Below are 16,958 nucleotides of genomic sequence, written 5' to 3' on the forward strand. Positions count from 1 at the left end.
CTGACGTCTGTTTTTAATTTAGCAGACTAATGATGCAGGTGCTCTGTTCACTGTTTAAAAAGGAGAGAGAGAAGCTATAGATACATCCCGCCGAATCGGTGCCATTTTTAATATAAATGTGATAAATGTGCAAATTTAGGATTTTTAATTTAAAACATTCATAAAATCTACCGAGAACAAAATAGCATTCGTTACCTGTACCTGCTCTCTAACTATACACTTTACCATGAAATATAATTATTATTACATATATATATATATATTTTATTTTTATTTGCATTGCTTTGTGACTCCAAATCCTGTCTACACTTTAATATTTGTGATCATAAAAAATCTATAATATTGAAGTTAAAATACACATCTTAGTGATGTCCCTAGGGTTTCACTCAGTCCTGTTATCATAACATATTACCCATCTAAAAGAATTCCACAATGTTCAACAGGAAGTTGCATCAGTCGGGTCTTTTGAAGTCCATGGGAGGATCATAAGTTCCCTCCTTTTTTATTCTGTATATTTGATCATATTGTAACTGTAACTGAGGAGGTCAATCTCAATGTTCTGTCCTGTTACATAAATTAATTTTTAGAAAATGTTTTGATAGTTTTGATTTTTTTTTTTTTTTTTTTTTTTGGAAAAATTGTGTGCTATCATGTGCTAACTATAATGTTCTAATGCTATTAGCATCGCTGCCATGTAGCTATATTTAATGTTTTTGCTCATTCTATGCTAAAACCTCAGTTCTGTTACTCTTTATATGAGTGCCAGTAAGAGTAACAGATTTTTAGCTGCTAATCCAGGAATAATGGAAGCATCAGCCAAGTTTAACATTAAGTCAGATAGTTTATTTCTAGTGTCTTTTGGACCTAAATCTTTCTAGTCTTTCTAGTAATATAGTATGATCTATTGTATCAAAGGCTGCACTAAGGTCTAGTAGGGCTAATAAAGATACATAGCCTTGATCAGAGGCAAGAAGGAGATCATTTGTAATCTTCACTAGGGCTGTCGCTGTGCTGTGATTGGGTCTAAATCCAGATTGGAATTTCTCATTCTCATACATGGCATTCGGGTATAAGCAGAGTTGTTGTGCCACAGCTTTTTCTAATATCTTGGATACGAATGTTAAGTTGGGGATGGGTCTGTAATTAGACAATACACTGGGGTTAAGACTTGGTTTCTTGATTAAAGGTTTTATGACTGCTAATTTAAGGGTTTCGGGTACATGCCCAATGCTAAGGGATGAATTTACAATTGTTAAAAGAGGTCTGATTATGATTGGGAGTATTTCTTTTAGCAATTTAGAGGGAATCGGGTCGAGTGTACATGTTGTACAATTAGCTGAGGATATAATTTTTTCTAGTTCAGGCTGTGGAAGTGGGTAGAAGGCTTCCAGCCTTTGTTCTACAACTAAGTTATGTTCTAAAGCAACTACACCAGGTGACGGCCATGTTTGATTTAATACGCGGGGTTGGATTTGTTGTCTAATATTTTCTATTTTATTATTAAAATAGTTCATAAAAACATGACTGGTTAAAGATGTTGGAATCTGGAGTTGAGAATCTGCCTGGTTTTTAGTAAGTTTAGATATCTCACTAAAAAGTACTCTGGGATTGTTTTTGTTTTTCTCGATCAGCGTGGCCAAATACACGGAGCGAGCTTTAATGAGTGCCTTTCTATATGGACTAAGGCTGTCCTTCCACGCAGAGTGGAACACCTCTAGTTTGGTTGTCCATCATTTACGTTCTAGTTTCCGCACTGTTTGTTTTAAGGTACGAGTTTGATCACTATACCACCGTGCGAGCCTTTTTTGCCTTGTCATTTTACTTTTAAACGGTGCTACTTTGTCTAAGGTTGATCGTAGGGTATTTTCTAGATTTTTTTCTAGTTTTTTAATTTAACTAGCTCCGTTTGGTCTGACTGAGAGTTAGCTAAGGTCGATAGGGGTGGGAGGTTTTTAGTAAACTGATGTGATGCACGTGTGTGTAGTAAATTAATGTGATGCACATGTGTGTTTTAAATAACATAAGGGCAGAGAAGAAGATGAAAAAAACAACAACAAAAGAATCTTTAGAAGCAAATTTAAGAATCACGGATTCTGTTGAAGAAACTAACCCAAAAATCCAGTGTTCATTCCTGTTACCTAAATATTTTTGTGTTCTTTAAAGTAACAATAAATCACCTTCTCAGCAAATTCTTCTTCACCTTCCCTGTGGCTATCTGATGTTCGTCGCAACAACCGTAGAGAGCTAAGAATGGCTGAAAGGAAGTGGAGGAAGTCAAAACACGACTCTGACTTCCACTTCTATCAGTCTCTTCTCTCCAGGTTTAGAACGGAAGTTGCTGCTGCTAAAGCATCTTTCTACATGGGGAAACTGGAAGCATCTGCATCTGACCCACCCAAACTTTTCACAATCTTCTCCTCTCTCCTCAACTCCCCTACTCCCCATCCATCCTCTACCCTGTCTGCAGAAGATTTTGTCTGCTTTGAAGAAAAGGTTGACAAGATCTGCCGATCCTTCCCGACCTGCCTCTACCCCCCAGACACAGCCCTCCTCCTCCCTCTTCTCTGTCCTCTTTCCACAGATGACCTCCTACATCTTCTCACCTCTAATAATCCTACCACCTGTCCACTAGACCCTGTTCCATCCACTCTGTTCCAAACAATTGCTCCAAACCTCCTTCCTCCCCTATCCTCTACATGGCGATGGCTTGCATCATACCTGCAGAGAGGCTCATACCAGGTAACATGGCAGAGGGACACGTCCGCTCCTTGTAGTCTCTCCACTGATGTTCCACAAGGCTCAGTTCTTGGTCCTCTTCTTTTCTCAGTCTACACTAGCTCTCTTGGTAAAGTAATTTTACTCTTACGGATTCTCTTACCAATGTTACGCCGATGACTCTCAACTCCTCCTTTCTTTCCCACCGTCTGACACACAGGTTTCTAGCTGCTTCTCAGCATGCCTCGCTGACGTCTCTTCTTGGATGGCGGCTCACCACCTCAAACTTAACCCCAGCAAGACAGAGCTGCTGTACAGCCCGGGAACTGCTGGACTTAAAAACGATCTTGCCATCTCCTTTGAGAACTCGCTGGTCACTCCTTCTACAGAAGCTCAAAGCCTTGGTGTAGTCATGGATGATCAGTTATCGTTCTCAAGTCATGTTGCAAACATGACTCGGTCATGCAGATTTCTCCTGTACAACATCCAGAGAATTCGACCCTTCCTCTCTAGAGAGGCTGCCCAGGTGCTCGTTCAGTCTCTCAGCACTTCAAGACTGGACTTCTGCAACTTTCCTCTGGCTGGTCTCCCTCTGCGCACCATCAGGCCCCTGCAACTCATCCAGAATGCAGCGGCACAGGTCGTCTTCAACGTTCCTAAATTTAGCCATGTCACTCCACTGCTGCGTTCTCTTTACTGGCTTCCTGTAGCTGCTGCCCGCATCAGATTAAAAAAATTCATGCTGGCCTACAAAGCCAAGAATGAACCAGCTCCTCTGTACTTGATGGCAATGGTCAAAAGCCGATCTGCAGCAAGAGCCCTTTGAGGTTCAAGTATGGCTCGGCTCGACCCGCCATCCGTTAATATCCACAAAAGACAAGCCTCCAGGCTTTTTTCTGTCCTGGCACCAAAGTGGTGGAACAAACTTCCCCTGGGTGTCCGAACGGCAGAGTCGCTCGCTGTCTTCAAACGCAGACTGAAGACCCACCTCTTCCGAGAGTACTTGGGCGACTAGCAAAGTTGTCACCTTATTGACTTTTTAGTAATGTCAAAACTTAGAGGTATCTTTGAATGTTGAGCCTATTTAAACTAGCTGAGGTTATACTTGGGTAAACAGGAAAGCATTTTTGTAAGTTGCTCTGGATTTAAGGCATTTAAGGCATTTAGCAACTTACGTCTGCTAAATGCCTTAAATTGAATTGCATTGCAGTATGAAATTCTGCTTTTTAAGTTTACATTTAAGGCATTTAGGAGACGCTCTTATCCAGAGCAACTTACAAAAGTGCCTTGCTCTGGATAAGAGCGTCTCCTAAATGCCTTAAATGTAAATGTAAGTGGGTAAAATGCTGGACTTGGTGTACATTGCATTAAATGTAAAGCTCTATACTGCACCTGTATTTTTATATCGAAATAAATCTATAAAAATGCTTTGTTTGATGTTCAATCGTAAACTACAAAACTGATGTGTTCAATAGCATGCTATTACTGATCACTTTAATTTCCTAACCTACCTCAGCAAACTTCTTTAAGCATTAAAAGTGTTATATATATTTCTAGTAGCTAACTTCTGATTTTGTCCTTTTTCTACTGGTTTTGCTGATTCGCTGCATCTCTTACAACATGTTTACAAATCTAAGCTATTGTGAATACATCAATACAATGTCATCATCACTGCTGCGCTGGGAATAATCCACTTCCCCAAAATCTGTAGCAGTGGTCCTATGGCAGTGCCTTTGCATTAATTGATGGAGTACAGTGGGGTGGATAAATTGTGCAGCAGCAGATCGGCTAAAGTTAGCAACTGTAAACCTATAAAGTGCACCTATATTGTAACTGTTTTTCTGATTAAGTGGCCAATGAATATGGGTTCAAGGTCAAACTTACAGCTCTGTGTTTACTTAATGTAGCCACATGAACGCAAAACCCTGAAACATGAAACCTGACTTGTTCTACACTTCACTCTGTATGGAGAGCTAAATACCTAAAAATGACAATACAACTGTCTTTAGAAGACCCTCTACCATTTAATTAGATGTTCTGTCACACACACAGATCTTGGTGTTTATAGTCTCCTTCTCTGATTGGCCCTGGAGTGACCTCTCCAGAAGAAATCTTGTAGTAAATCCCCCCTGGACCAAAGTGGGGCTGTCACATTGACTGTATTTAACTCAATGACTTGATTGTAAACAATTCACTGATAGCACTACTGATAATGCACCTTCTGGGTGCAGCTACAGCAGTGTTGGGGTAATGTAATGAGGCATGTAATGAAGGCATGATCCTCTGCTTTAGGAGTTCTGTCCAGCATCCAACAATATTCTCAGTTGGGTTCAGAGCAACACTATCCTTGACTAAAGGTAGTGTCCCTTCTTCTCCTTTCTGAGCTGTTGGAGTGTTTTCCAGAACCTCCTTGAGGCTGCCTGAAAGTCACTGTCCATGGTCGCTCCAAACATCTTGCATTCTCTGGATTTGCTTCTGCCACTGCCAAAGCTGCACACTTTTTGCCTGCTGGTACCCATCAGTAGAATCAGGAGTGCTCTGAGCTAGACAAGCTCTAAAAGCCTCCTTCGTCCACCTGACGGCATCCCTCAACCCTGGTATCGACCAACAGGTTTTTTGGTTGCCGTCAAAACAGGCAACAGCAAGCTTTTGGTCACAGCTATGAACAGCTGCTCCACAATGAAGGTCTTGAACAGTGTCCATTCGGACTTCATGTTCTCTGCCTCCTCCAGAACATGCAAGAAACTCTCACAGAGATTGGAGTTGCGAACATTTAGAACAGAGTCTTCTGCCAGCCTTTCCCAGCAGACCCTCACTACTTGTTTGGGTCTCCCAGGTCTGTCTGACAGTTTTCTCACACACCTGATTCAGCTCTTCTCTGGATGGTGATCAGTTCACAGCTCAGCCCCTCTCTTTACCCGAGTGTCTGAAACATATGGCCTCAGCTCAGATGACATGACCAAAACGTCTGTCCTTGATCTTAGGCCCAAGGTGCTTTGGTACAAAGTACACTCATAAGCAGCCCTGTGTTCATACATGGTGTTTGTTATGGACAAACCGTGACTAGCACAGAAGTCCAACAACATCCCACCACTCAGGTTCAGATCAGGCAGACTGGTGCTCCTAATCACTCTTCCCCAGGCTTCCTAGTCATTGCCCACATGAGCGTTGAAGTCTCCCAGCAGTGCATGGGACTCTCTGTCAGAGTTCCATTCACTTTCTCCAGGAGGGCCGAAAACTCTGAACTCAGTCAGTGTTTTCCTCTCTGCAACACGGAGTTGCACTGAGGCGACCCTCTGATCCACCGGGACAAACTCCAACAAGATGCCAGCCGTGGACTAGTGAGAATCCCCACACCCGTCTGGCAGCTCTCATTCTGGGTGACTACTAAGTGGGAGAGAGACCATCCTTCATCAAAGAGTTTGGTTCATGAGCCCGAACTGTTTAAACAGGCGAGTTCAACTATACCTAGTTGGTATTTCTCAAACTCCTGTACCAGCTCAGGCTCCTTACCCCCAGTGTTGTTACATTCAATGTACATTGATGACCAATATCAGTGATGGTGACAGCCCTGGATCCAAACCCCCAGTGAGCAAGCCTAGGGCGACAGCGGCAAGGAAAAACTCCCTCTGAACCAATCGAGGAAGAAACCTTGAGAGGAACCAAGACCCACTGGGGGAGCCAGTCCTCCTCTGGCTGGCAGGGTCCTCTCCAGGGCTTGAAAAAGGAGTGAGTGTGTGTGTGAGCTTTGGAGCTGAGGGAAGAGGGCAGGCCACACCTATCACACACTGCTTAAGTTCTTTCATAGAAAAACACATAAGCAGTGCTCCGCCTCTGCTCCACAACTTTCTCCACTGTCGTCATGGTGACATGCTCATCATTACATGACAGCCAGCTGGAATCAGACTGGCTGCAGCAGTCACTCAGATAGTGTCCTGATGGAGAAAGAGAAAGAAAGTCATAAGACTGAAAGCAAAATCACATGTAATGGTTTAATCTCATTTGAATTTTTACATGACCATTTTCAGACCCTTTATATCCCTCACAGTTAATCAGACTGTTATTGGCACTGTGCCTTTAGCTCTGATAGATGTAAAAGACCTCTGTTCTTATTGGCTGTCCTGGATTGAACCTCATTCAAAAAGAAGACCTATATAGGATTATAGGGTTGGGTGGTATCCACTGATTTCACACCAGCTCACAGCATTTCCACTATTATCTGCCACATTTGGTATCCAGGTTTGTTTGCCCTCCCCTTCAAAGGAATTTAGCACGTCTTTAACTCACAACTACGGTGGGCTTTTTTTTTTCCCACCTGTTTTCTGAGTGTGACATTACCAATCAGTGAGCTCCCACAGTGCCCCCACCCTGTTGTTCTTTTAAATGCACATGGGGGAAATAATCTTTTTTGGCTATATCGCCCAGCTTTAGGTGGAAATACAATTTCTGTGATTTCTGTGACACAGTAAATTGGAAAGGGGCTGTTGTTCATCTTCGTTTCTATACGCAGACTGGACATTTAACAATGTGTACTTACTGTATCAAGGCTTTCATTTGTTTTACACACACTTACCACAGTAAATGCTGCGTCCGACGTGGTTCAGCACACTGATCAGTGAATATTTATACACTGATTCACCCTACAGAACAGAGACAGCACTCATTAAACATAAACACTAGACATATAATAGACTGTGTACTTTACACTTCTGTTCATATCCTCCCTATTTCTCTTCATTTAGACTTGATCCTAGATCATTCTCTACTCCTACACTCCTCCCTATAGTCTCTCTCTCTCTCTCTCTCTCTCTCTCACCAGTTCATTTCTCTCTGTCTTTCCCTCCTCTGCTTTTCTGTCTTCTAGATTAACAGGGGATGCACACAGAAAGGAGAGATTAGCTGGGATCAGTTGCTCTTAATGTGATGAATACTGCCTTTAATGTCCTTCTGAAACATCTGGATATTCAGCAGTTTTCTACGTTCTCTCTAAGTTTGATTAGTTCTGCCTGTATTGCTCTTCACATTAGTTGTGTGTGTGTGTGTGTGTGTCCTGTTTTTGTGACGTACCATCTGGGAGTGTGTTTGGATCCAGACGATCAGTGGGTGTGGCCTTGATGTGGGCGTGTTCTCCAGGAAAGCTATAAAACATATCAAATAAAGTCAGTGTGTGAGAAACGATTATGTGGATCTGTGTAAGAGTGTGTGTGTGTGTGTGTGTGTGTGTGTGTTTCACCTCTGCATTGGTAGGGTCAGTTGTAATACAGGGTCTATGTGGACATTATTGTGCTGCTTTGTGGTGGACGTAGGAGACACCTGGAATCTCTTCAGCTGCAGAACCAGAACCCTGCAGAGTGACAGAGAGAGAGAAAGAGAGAGAAAGAGAGACAGACAGAGAGGGTAAGAGACTGTATGATCGCCATCTAGTGTTCACCTGCTAAACCTTTTTTTCTGTGTTTAACATGGTGCTGAAGGTCAGCGGACACTGAAGTGCTGCTAATGGTCAGTGATGGTCAGTTTGATCATTGGATCTTTTTTGCACCTCCACAAACACACAGTGTCACTTGATCTGGGGTCTGTCAGCTTACCTGGGCAGTGTGTGGAATGCCCACCTGCAGCTGGCAGACCTACATCCACACAGCTCACACCTGCACTCGATTTCGTCCTCATCCTACACACAAAAACATACACACACTCATCAGTGCATAAATCACATAAAGAAAAGTATCCAGAAAAGGTGTGTGTGTGTGTGTGTGTGTGTGTGTGAGTGTGTGTGAGAGAGAGAGAGAGAGAGAGAGAGAGAGAGAGAGAGAGAGAGAGAGTTACTTACACTGAAGAAGAGTTTGAGGCAGTCTTTCACCGAACCCTGTGATGCCAAAGCCAATGCCAGATGATTATACTCCTCATTCCTGGATTTCTGAGCTCCACAGCTGCACACAGACACACACACACACATTTTAAACCATTAAGGAAGCATCATTACAGAAGCTGTACAGTGTAGATCATAGTGATGGTACTGTTGAGTTAATGACAGTGTCTCTTACCCTCCACATGTAATAATGCTCCTGAGCTGGAAGCTGAAGTTGGCTCTGATTGGGCATTCAGAAACCACGCCTCCTGCCCATCGCAGCGTTTGACCAATCTCCTGCATTTGGCTCAAACAGTGAAATAGAAACTCATGAGCGTCCTAAACACATCATATACACATATTCACACACACACACACACACACACACACACAGAGCGAGAGAGATACACAAACCAATACACAGATACAAAAACAGACAAACAAAAGAAATGTTAGATCTCATCAGAAATACATAAATAAACATAATAATCATATACTGTTCAAGTGTGTGTGTGTTTTCAAGATTTTTCACATTCTGCATGTCGGTGGTGAAATCAGGGTTTGTGGAAGCAGCTGCATCAATGAACTCCATGAGGAGGGAAGCCTTCAGTTCCCAGTCAGAGCTCTCCCTCATCCACCACAACTCAAGGAAGCACCTGCAGGAGAAGAGAAGGATTAGTGTGACAGAACTGATCTAGGACCAGTCAAGCCCACCATTCTTCATGATCACTCTCACTAGGATGTGATTATTAACTTTCAATGGAAGATTTGACTCCAGGTCCTTCTGGAGCATTTCTATTGGTCCATTCATCCTGAACCTTTGAGCCAATGTAAAGAGCTCCTCCTCTTTCTCTGTCTCTACCTGATCAGTTGGGCTGATGGATGGTAAAACCAGTCATTCAGCTGATTCGAGAGCTGTGTGCAGAAACTCTCCGCGCTGAACAGACACTGCAGACTGGCGTTTACATAGCAGCTGTTCCCAAAGTTCATTAACCTGCACCACACACAGTTATACATATACCAGTTAAATAATTGTAGCAAACTCATGCATTGTAAGAAACACACACACACACACACACACACACACACACACACACACACACACACTAGTGTTACATACCCTCTGTTCTTCAGCTGCTGCTTTCTGGTAGGGGAGAGTGTGTCTGGGAGTCTTTTGGGGCCCTCAGTGTAGGTCTCCTCTCGCTCCAGCTGTCCCACACACACAGGAGACACACTCCCCTGCAGCTTCTGATCCACAGCAGACCTGAGAGAGAGAGAGACTGTGTTTATAGCTGGTTGATCAGTAAGGTAGATGTTGCTGATATCAGCTTAAAGAAGCTATAAACCATGATAAACACTAATATCTGGAACTCATAGAGAGTAAATGTTTCCTAATGGAGTTTAAAGAGGAGGAGTTTTTATCATTAGATGAAGATTTCGGTTGATGAAGGACACTCACCTGTCCAGGGAGGCTGAGGACAACTCATCAAGCTCCTGCACCACTAGCCGAGTGACCTCACTTACCTCTGCTGTGGGACTGGCACTGACCTCAAGGTTCTCCATGGCAACTGGGGTCATTACACAGACCGTGCTGTTTTCTTCAGTTGCCATGGAGATTTCACCTGTAACCTCCACTGTGTCTGAAGAATCAGTGATTGCTGTGGAGATCTCTGCAACAGTGCTACTGGTTTCTACAGGGATTTCATCAGCTTTTACTGTTGCTGTGGTGATTTCCCCGGAAACCACAGTGGTTGCCTCAGTTTCATTGATGGCTGTAGAGGTCTCTGTTACAGCCATTGCAGTGACCTGGCTGATTTCAGGGCTCGATGTGTTTGTGTCCCTAAAATGAACAGAGGAGGACACACACACACACACATTCATGTGGTGGTCTCTATTACTGGTGGACTACACACAATCACACATTCAGATATTAACTCAGTTCATATATTTACCTTCCTGCAGCGCTGACAGTCTGTCCATCATCTACTGCAGGATGAATTTTCCTCCTCCTCTGATCAGACATACAGACATGTTTAGTTTTACTCAGACTTCATTATTTACCGTTTATAAATAATAGTAAACTGATGTTCATCAATGCTGAGCCTTTAGTCTTTATTAGATGAGCTAAAATATTCTTGAAAATCTGTCTATTAATATTTTTCTAGTAGTTTTCTTTTATTTTAACAAGTAGACTCACAAGCCTGAAACACCACGGAAAGCAGGAAACATCAGCAGTGTCCTGGATGAGCTCAGGGTTTGCTGTGCTTGTGTTGCTGAAATAAATAAAGGAGGGGACACACACACACACAGTCCACATGTGGTGGTCTCTATTACTGGTGGACTACACAAAATCACACATTCAGATATTAACCCAGTTCATATATTTACCTTCCTGCAGCGCTGACAGTCTGTCCATCATCTACTGCAGGATGGATTTTCCTCCTCTTCTGATCAGACATACAGACATGTTTAGTTTTACTCAGACTAAAGGAAACTGTCTATTAATTAAGAAAATCTGTCTATTCATATTTTTTCTAGTAGTTTTCTTTTATTTGAACCAGTAGATTCACAAGCCTAAAACACCAGGTTAGGTAAACAGCATTTTGCAGCATTTATAAAGAATACTAAATGAATATTCATTAATTGTAATATTTATTAATCGAGCAATTAGTCAGTATTAGTAGGTTCGCTTCAAATGCATTAGTGAAAGTAGACTTACCCTCTTGAAACGCCACCGAAAACAAGGCATTTTCTTGTTGTTGATAAAAAGAATCTCGCTAAACTGCACTGAAGCTCTTTCTACATTAAAGCTGAAGAGCTAGAACTGCAGCGATCGCTGAGAAAGTGTGAAAGACCTCCTCCACACACAACTTTCCCAAACGCACGAACATTGTCTGGATGACGTTGCAGGTCTACGCTATTATTGTGTCATAATGGAATAAAAGCGCGCGCTCAGTAGTTCCACGTCGCCACAGCAACGCATCTCCAGTTTGCAGTAGTTTTCGGTTCAGTGTAACTTTACCATGACTCTGCTCCCCCTTTACCTCCATTAAATCCCCCCCCCCCCACTATAAAACACACACACCACTTCCATCAATTCCACAGCATCAGCTACAGCCCACCACCAACAAACCATAACATAAGCAGCTCAGTTCCACTCAGTCTACATGACTGTCATGTCAAATCACCAAACGTTTCATCACAAGAAACTTCAGCAGTAATTACAACTTCATTTAGCAGCCAGTAGCAGTTCCACAATACAGCACAGTCATACAATACAATAATGAGGAATAATAAAGATACATTTAAAGATAAGTAAAATAAATAAATAAGAAGAATAAGAATAAGAGTTAAACCCCTGGACCTGCAACCTTTATCTAAGAAACATTAATTACCAAAAGCTAAACTAAACAGATGAGTTTTCAGCTTGGATTTAAAGATTGAAACTGTGTCTGAGTCCCGAACATTATCTGGAAGGTTATTCCAGAGTTGGGGGGCTTTATAAGAAAAGGCTCTTCCCCCTGCTCAGGTTTTCTGAATTTTGGGAACGAGTAAGAGTCCAGCACCCTGAGATCTAAGTAGTCTTGATGGTTCGTAATATGTAATATGATCCCGCAGGTACTCAGGAGCGAGGCCATGTAGGGCTTCATATGTTAATAGAAGAGTTTTGTATTCAATACAGAATTTAACTGGGAGCCAATGAAGTGCTGATAGAACTGGACTAATATGGTCAAATTTTCTAGTTTTAGTAAGGACCCTGGCTGCAGCATTTTGAACCAGCTGAAGTTTATTAAGATTCCTGCTGGAACAACCTGACAAAAGTGCATTACAGTAATCTAGCCTTGAGGTAATAAAAGCGTGTACTAGCTTTTCTGCGTCCTGTAGAGATAAGGAGTTTCTTAGTTTGGCGATGTTCCTAAGCTGCATAAAGGCTGTCCTACTAATATTGACTATACAGTGGGGGAAAAAAAGTATGTAGTCAGTCACCAAGTGTGCAAGTTCTTCCACTTAAAAAAATAAGAGAGGCCTGTAATTGACATCATAGGTAGACCTCAACTATGAGAGATAAAATGAGAAAAAAAAATTCTGAAAATCACATTGTCTGATTTTTAAAGATTTTATTTGCAAATAATGGTGGAAAATAAGTATTTGGTCAATAACAAGAAACAATACTCAATACTTTGTTATATATCCTTTGTTGGCAATGACAGAGGTCAAACGTTTTCTGTAAGTCTTCACAAGGTTGGCACACACCGTTGCTGGTATGTTGGCCCATTCCTCCATGCAGATCTCCTCTAGAGCAGTGATGTTTTGGGGCTGTCGGCGGGCAACACAGACTTTCAACTCCCTCCAAAGGTTTTCTATGGGGTTGAGATCTGGAGACTGGATAGGCCACTCCAGGACCTTGAAATGCTTCTTACGAAGCCACTCTTTTGTTGCCCTGGCAGTGTGCTTGGGATCATCGTCATGCTGAAAGACCCAGCCACGTTTCATCTTCAATGCCCTTGCTGATGGAAGGAGGTTTGCACTCAAAATCTCACAATACATGGCCCCATTCATTCTTTCATGTACCAGTCGTCCTAGTCCCTTTGCAGAGAAACAGCCCCAAAGCATGATGTTGCCACCCCCATGCTTCACAGTTGGTATGGTGTTCTTTGGATGCAACTCAGCATTCACTCTCCTCCAAACACAACGAGTTGTGTTTGTACCAACTTTGGTTTCATCTGACCATAAGACATTCTCCCAATACTCTTCCAGAACATCCAAATGCTCTCTAGCAAACTTCAGACGCGCCCGGATATGTACTGGCTTAAGCAGGGGAACACGTCTGGCACTGCAAGATCTGAGTCCCTGGCGACGTAGTGTGTTACTGACGGTAGCCTTTGTAATGTTGGTCCCAGCTTTCTGCAGGTCATTCACTAGGTCCCCCCATGTGGTTCTGGGATTTTTGCTCACCGTTCTTGTGATCATTTTCTGTAATCTAATTTTATTTTCAGCCTTTGTTCTAAAACTAAGTTATGTTCTAAAACAGCTACACCGGGTGACGGCCATGTTTGATTTAATAAGCATGGTTGTATTTGTTGTCTAATATTTTCTATTTTATTATTAAAATAGTTCATAAAAACATGACTGGTTAAAGATGTTGGAATCTGGGGTTGAGTATCTGCCTGGCTTTTAGTAAGTTTAGATATCTCACTAAAAAGTACTCTGGGATTGTTTTTGTTTTTCTCGATCAGCGTGGCCAAATACGCTGAGCGAGCTTTAATGAGTGCCTTTCTATATGGACTAAGGCTGTCCTTCCACGCAGAGTGGAACACCTCTAGTTTAGTTGTCCACCATTTACGCTCTAGTTTCCGCACTTTTTTGTTTTAAGGTACGAGTTTGATCACTGTACCACTGTGCGAGCCTTTTTTGCCTTGTCATTTTACTTTTAAACGGTGCTACTTTGTCTAAGGTTGATCGTAGGGTATTTTCTAGATTGTTTGTTAATTTAACGGGCTCCGTTTGGTCTGATGGAGTGTAAGCTAAGGTCGCTAAAGCTAAAGTCACTAAATTCTTTTAAGAATTCAGAATAGGGCCCTGGAGGCCTATAGATATTAAATTAGTGTGAATGCATTTTTATTTGTGGCTGGATTTGATATATTAATGTAGAGAATCTCAAGAGAAGTGAAGGTGATACAGTGTTTTTGAATAATATCTAGTGTATTCTGGTAGATTATGCATACTCCACCTCCTCTGCCTGATAATCTAGGGCTATGTACATATTTATAACCTGCGGGGGTGGCTTCATTTAGTGCTATATATTGATCAGGTCTAATCCAGGTTTCAGTGAGGCAAAAAACGTCTAGTTTCTGATCACATATCATTTCATTTATGACCACTGCTTTCGAGGTTAGTGATCTAATATTAAGAAGACCGAGCTTTAGGTCTGAGGTGCTGCTGTTATCGTTTAATTGCGAGAATTTAACACTGATTAAATTATTAAAACGAGCTGATCTAGAAGTTCTATGTTTGGGTTTAATTCGGGGCACAGACACAGTCTCAATATGGTGAAACGCCTCAAAGCAGATCGCAGACGGTTGGTTTAGCCTGTTTGTCTGCGGCCTGGTACCGGCTCTGGATTGTCAGCAGCCTTTTACTCTCCTCTGCCGACTAACTAGCAGACTATGGGCTATGCTGCACAAAAGTAGGGCAGCACCCTCCCGCGTGGAGTGGACACCATCCCTACCTAAAAAAACAGGCTTGCCCTTAAACTTTAACCAATTATTTATGAAGCCCACATGATTTTCTAAACACCACTTGGACATCCAGCAGTTCAGCGCTGTAAGTCGGCTGTAAGACAATACTGAATATAGAGCAGATAAATGACAGTACTGAATATAGAGCAGATAAATGACAGTAGTGAATATAAAGCAGATAAATGACAGTACTGAATATAGAGCAGATCAATGACAGTACTGAATATAGAGCAGATAAATGACTGAATAAATGTGTAAATATTGTATTAGTTAAGTGTCAGTAGTGTCCAGAAGTGCAGATGTACAGAGAAATAAACCTTTTAGTTAACATAAGAGACTCAGTCCTCATCTGTCCTCCTCCTTCATCCGGACCCACTGGGAAGAGCTGAAGAACCTGATGGCTCTCGGAACAAAGGATCTCCTGAGTCTGTCTGTGGAGCATCTCTGTGACAACAACCTGCCACTGAACTTACTCCTTTGGTCCATAATGATGGTGTGCAGTGGGTGACCATCATCGTCCATGATGAAGAGCAGTTTGTGAAGTGTCCTTAAGTGAAGTTAATGAGGACATAAACCCACATTGTACACATTAAGCACACTGTACCATGGGCACTGAGCTGGGTTGAATATTAGGGGCAGAAAAGCTTTTTAAATGAATGATCTAATTGAAGGACAGATGAAGGATCTGTGTGAAAGATGTAAACACACTACAAAGATTTTGCTTTGGATGAATGGGTAAAAAATACCCAAACAAGAATTGAAAGCCTCTTAGCTGCTCCCAAAAGAATTTACAAGCTGTGATACTTGCCAAAGGGTTCGTCCTAACCATGCAGGGGCCCAAACTAACTTCTACCTCAGTGCCTTTTACTTTTTTGTTATTTTGGAATTGTAGAGGTAAAAGATGGAAATTAAAAAGTAATCTTGCTTAAAATATGTTTTAAAAATATATTATTTACAGTAACAATTTTTCACCAGAGGTCTCAAACATTTGCAGTACACTGTTCTTGTGTTTATGTTTGTGTTAAATACAGATTAGAATTCTGTATATGCACTGCAGCGCTATACACTACAAAAGAACATCTGTGATTTTTACTGCATTTGATTAGTATTTTATTAATGTTATTAATGAATGTTTAAAACTATAATGCGTAGTTGGATCAAAATCTTTACATATACATTGCTAAATGTATTCTGAACTGTATTTGTGCTTACAGAGTGTGTCAGGTGTCTTCGTCTTGCCCTTGTGTTTTTCCTTCGCTGTCTTCGTGGAGAATTCTCAATATAAACTACGCCACGTTTGGACTGGTGAACTTGGTTTATTGACTTGTGAGTCCAAAATCCCAGAGAATGCATTCTGGGATATTTGTGCACACAAGTCACCATCCTCGATAACACGGAACAATCACACATCCAGGTGTTTAGACTGTCCTTGACTAGATGAGAATGTTGGAATGGAACAGGACTTGGGCTGCAAGTGAACAGGAACACAAAAACAGACAAGAACACAGACTGAGAATCGGCCTGTGCCCTCGTTCTGCCTTGCCTCGTGCACATTAGCACATAGCTCTGTTTGTACTTTGTCCTTGTCCCCTTTCTAGCCTCCGCCATTGTCCTGCCTCGTCATTTGTCTCCCATTGTAGCCCTGCCCCTTTGATAGCTCTTCTCAGGTGTTTCTAATTTGTTTCAGTGTACAGACGTGGACAACATTTTTGGTATCCCTCGGTTAATGAAAGAAAAACCCACAGAAATAACTTGAATCTGACCAAAGTAATAATAAATAAATATAAAAACTATGAAAATGAACAAATGGAAATACACCATTGATTTTGAACCATGCTTCAACAGAATTATTTTAAAAAATAAACTCATGAAACAGGCCATGTTAAATCAAGGTGTGTCCACTAATTAGCATCACAGGAGTCTACAATCTTGTAATCAGTCAGTGGACCTATATATAGGACTACTGTGCTGTTTGGTGACATGGTGTGTACCACACTCAACATGGACCGGAGAAAGCGAAGGAAAGAGTTGTCTCATGAGATTAGAAAGAAAGAAAATTATAGACAAGCACGTTAAAGGTAAAGGTTATAAGATCATCTCCAAGCAGCTTGATGTTTCTGTGACTACAGTTGCACATACTATTCAGAAATGTAAGATCC

This window comes from Salminus brasiliensis, chromosome 1 (assembly GCF_030463535.1).
Source record: "Salminus brasiliensis chromosome 1, fSalBra1.hap2, whole genome shotgun sequence".
NCBI lineage: Eukaryota > Metazoa > Chordata > Actinopteri > Characiformes > Bryconidae > Salminus > Salminus brasiliensis.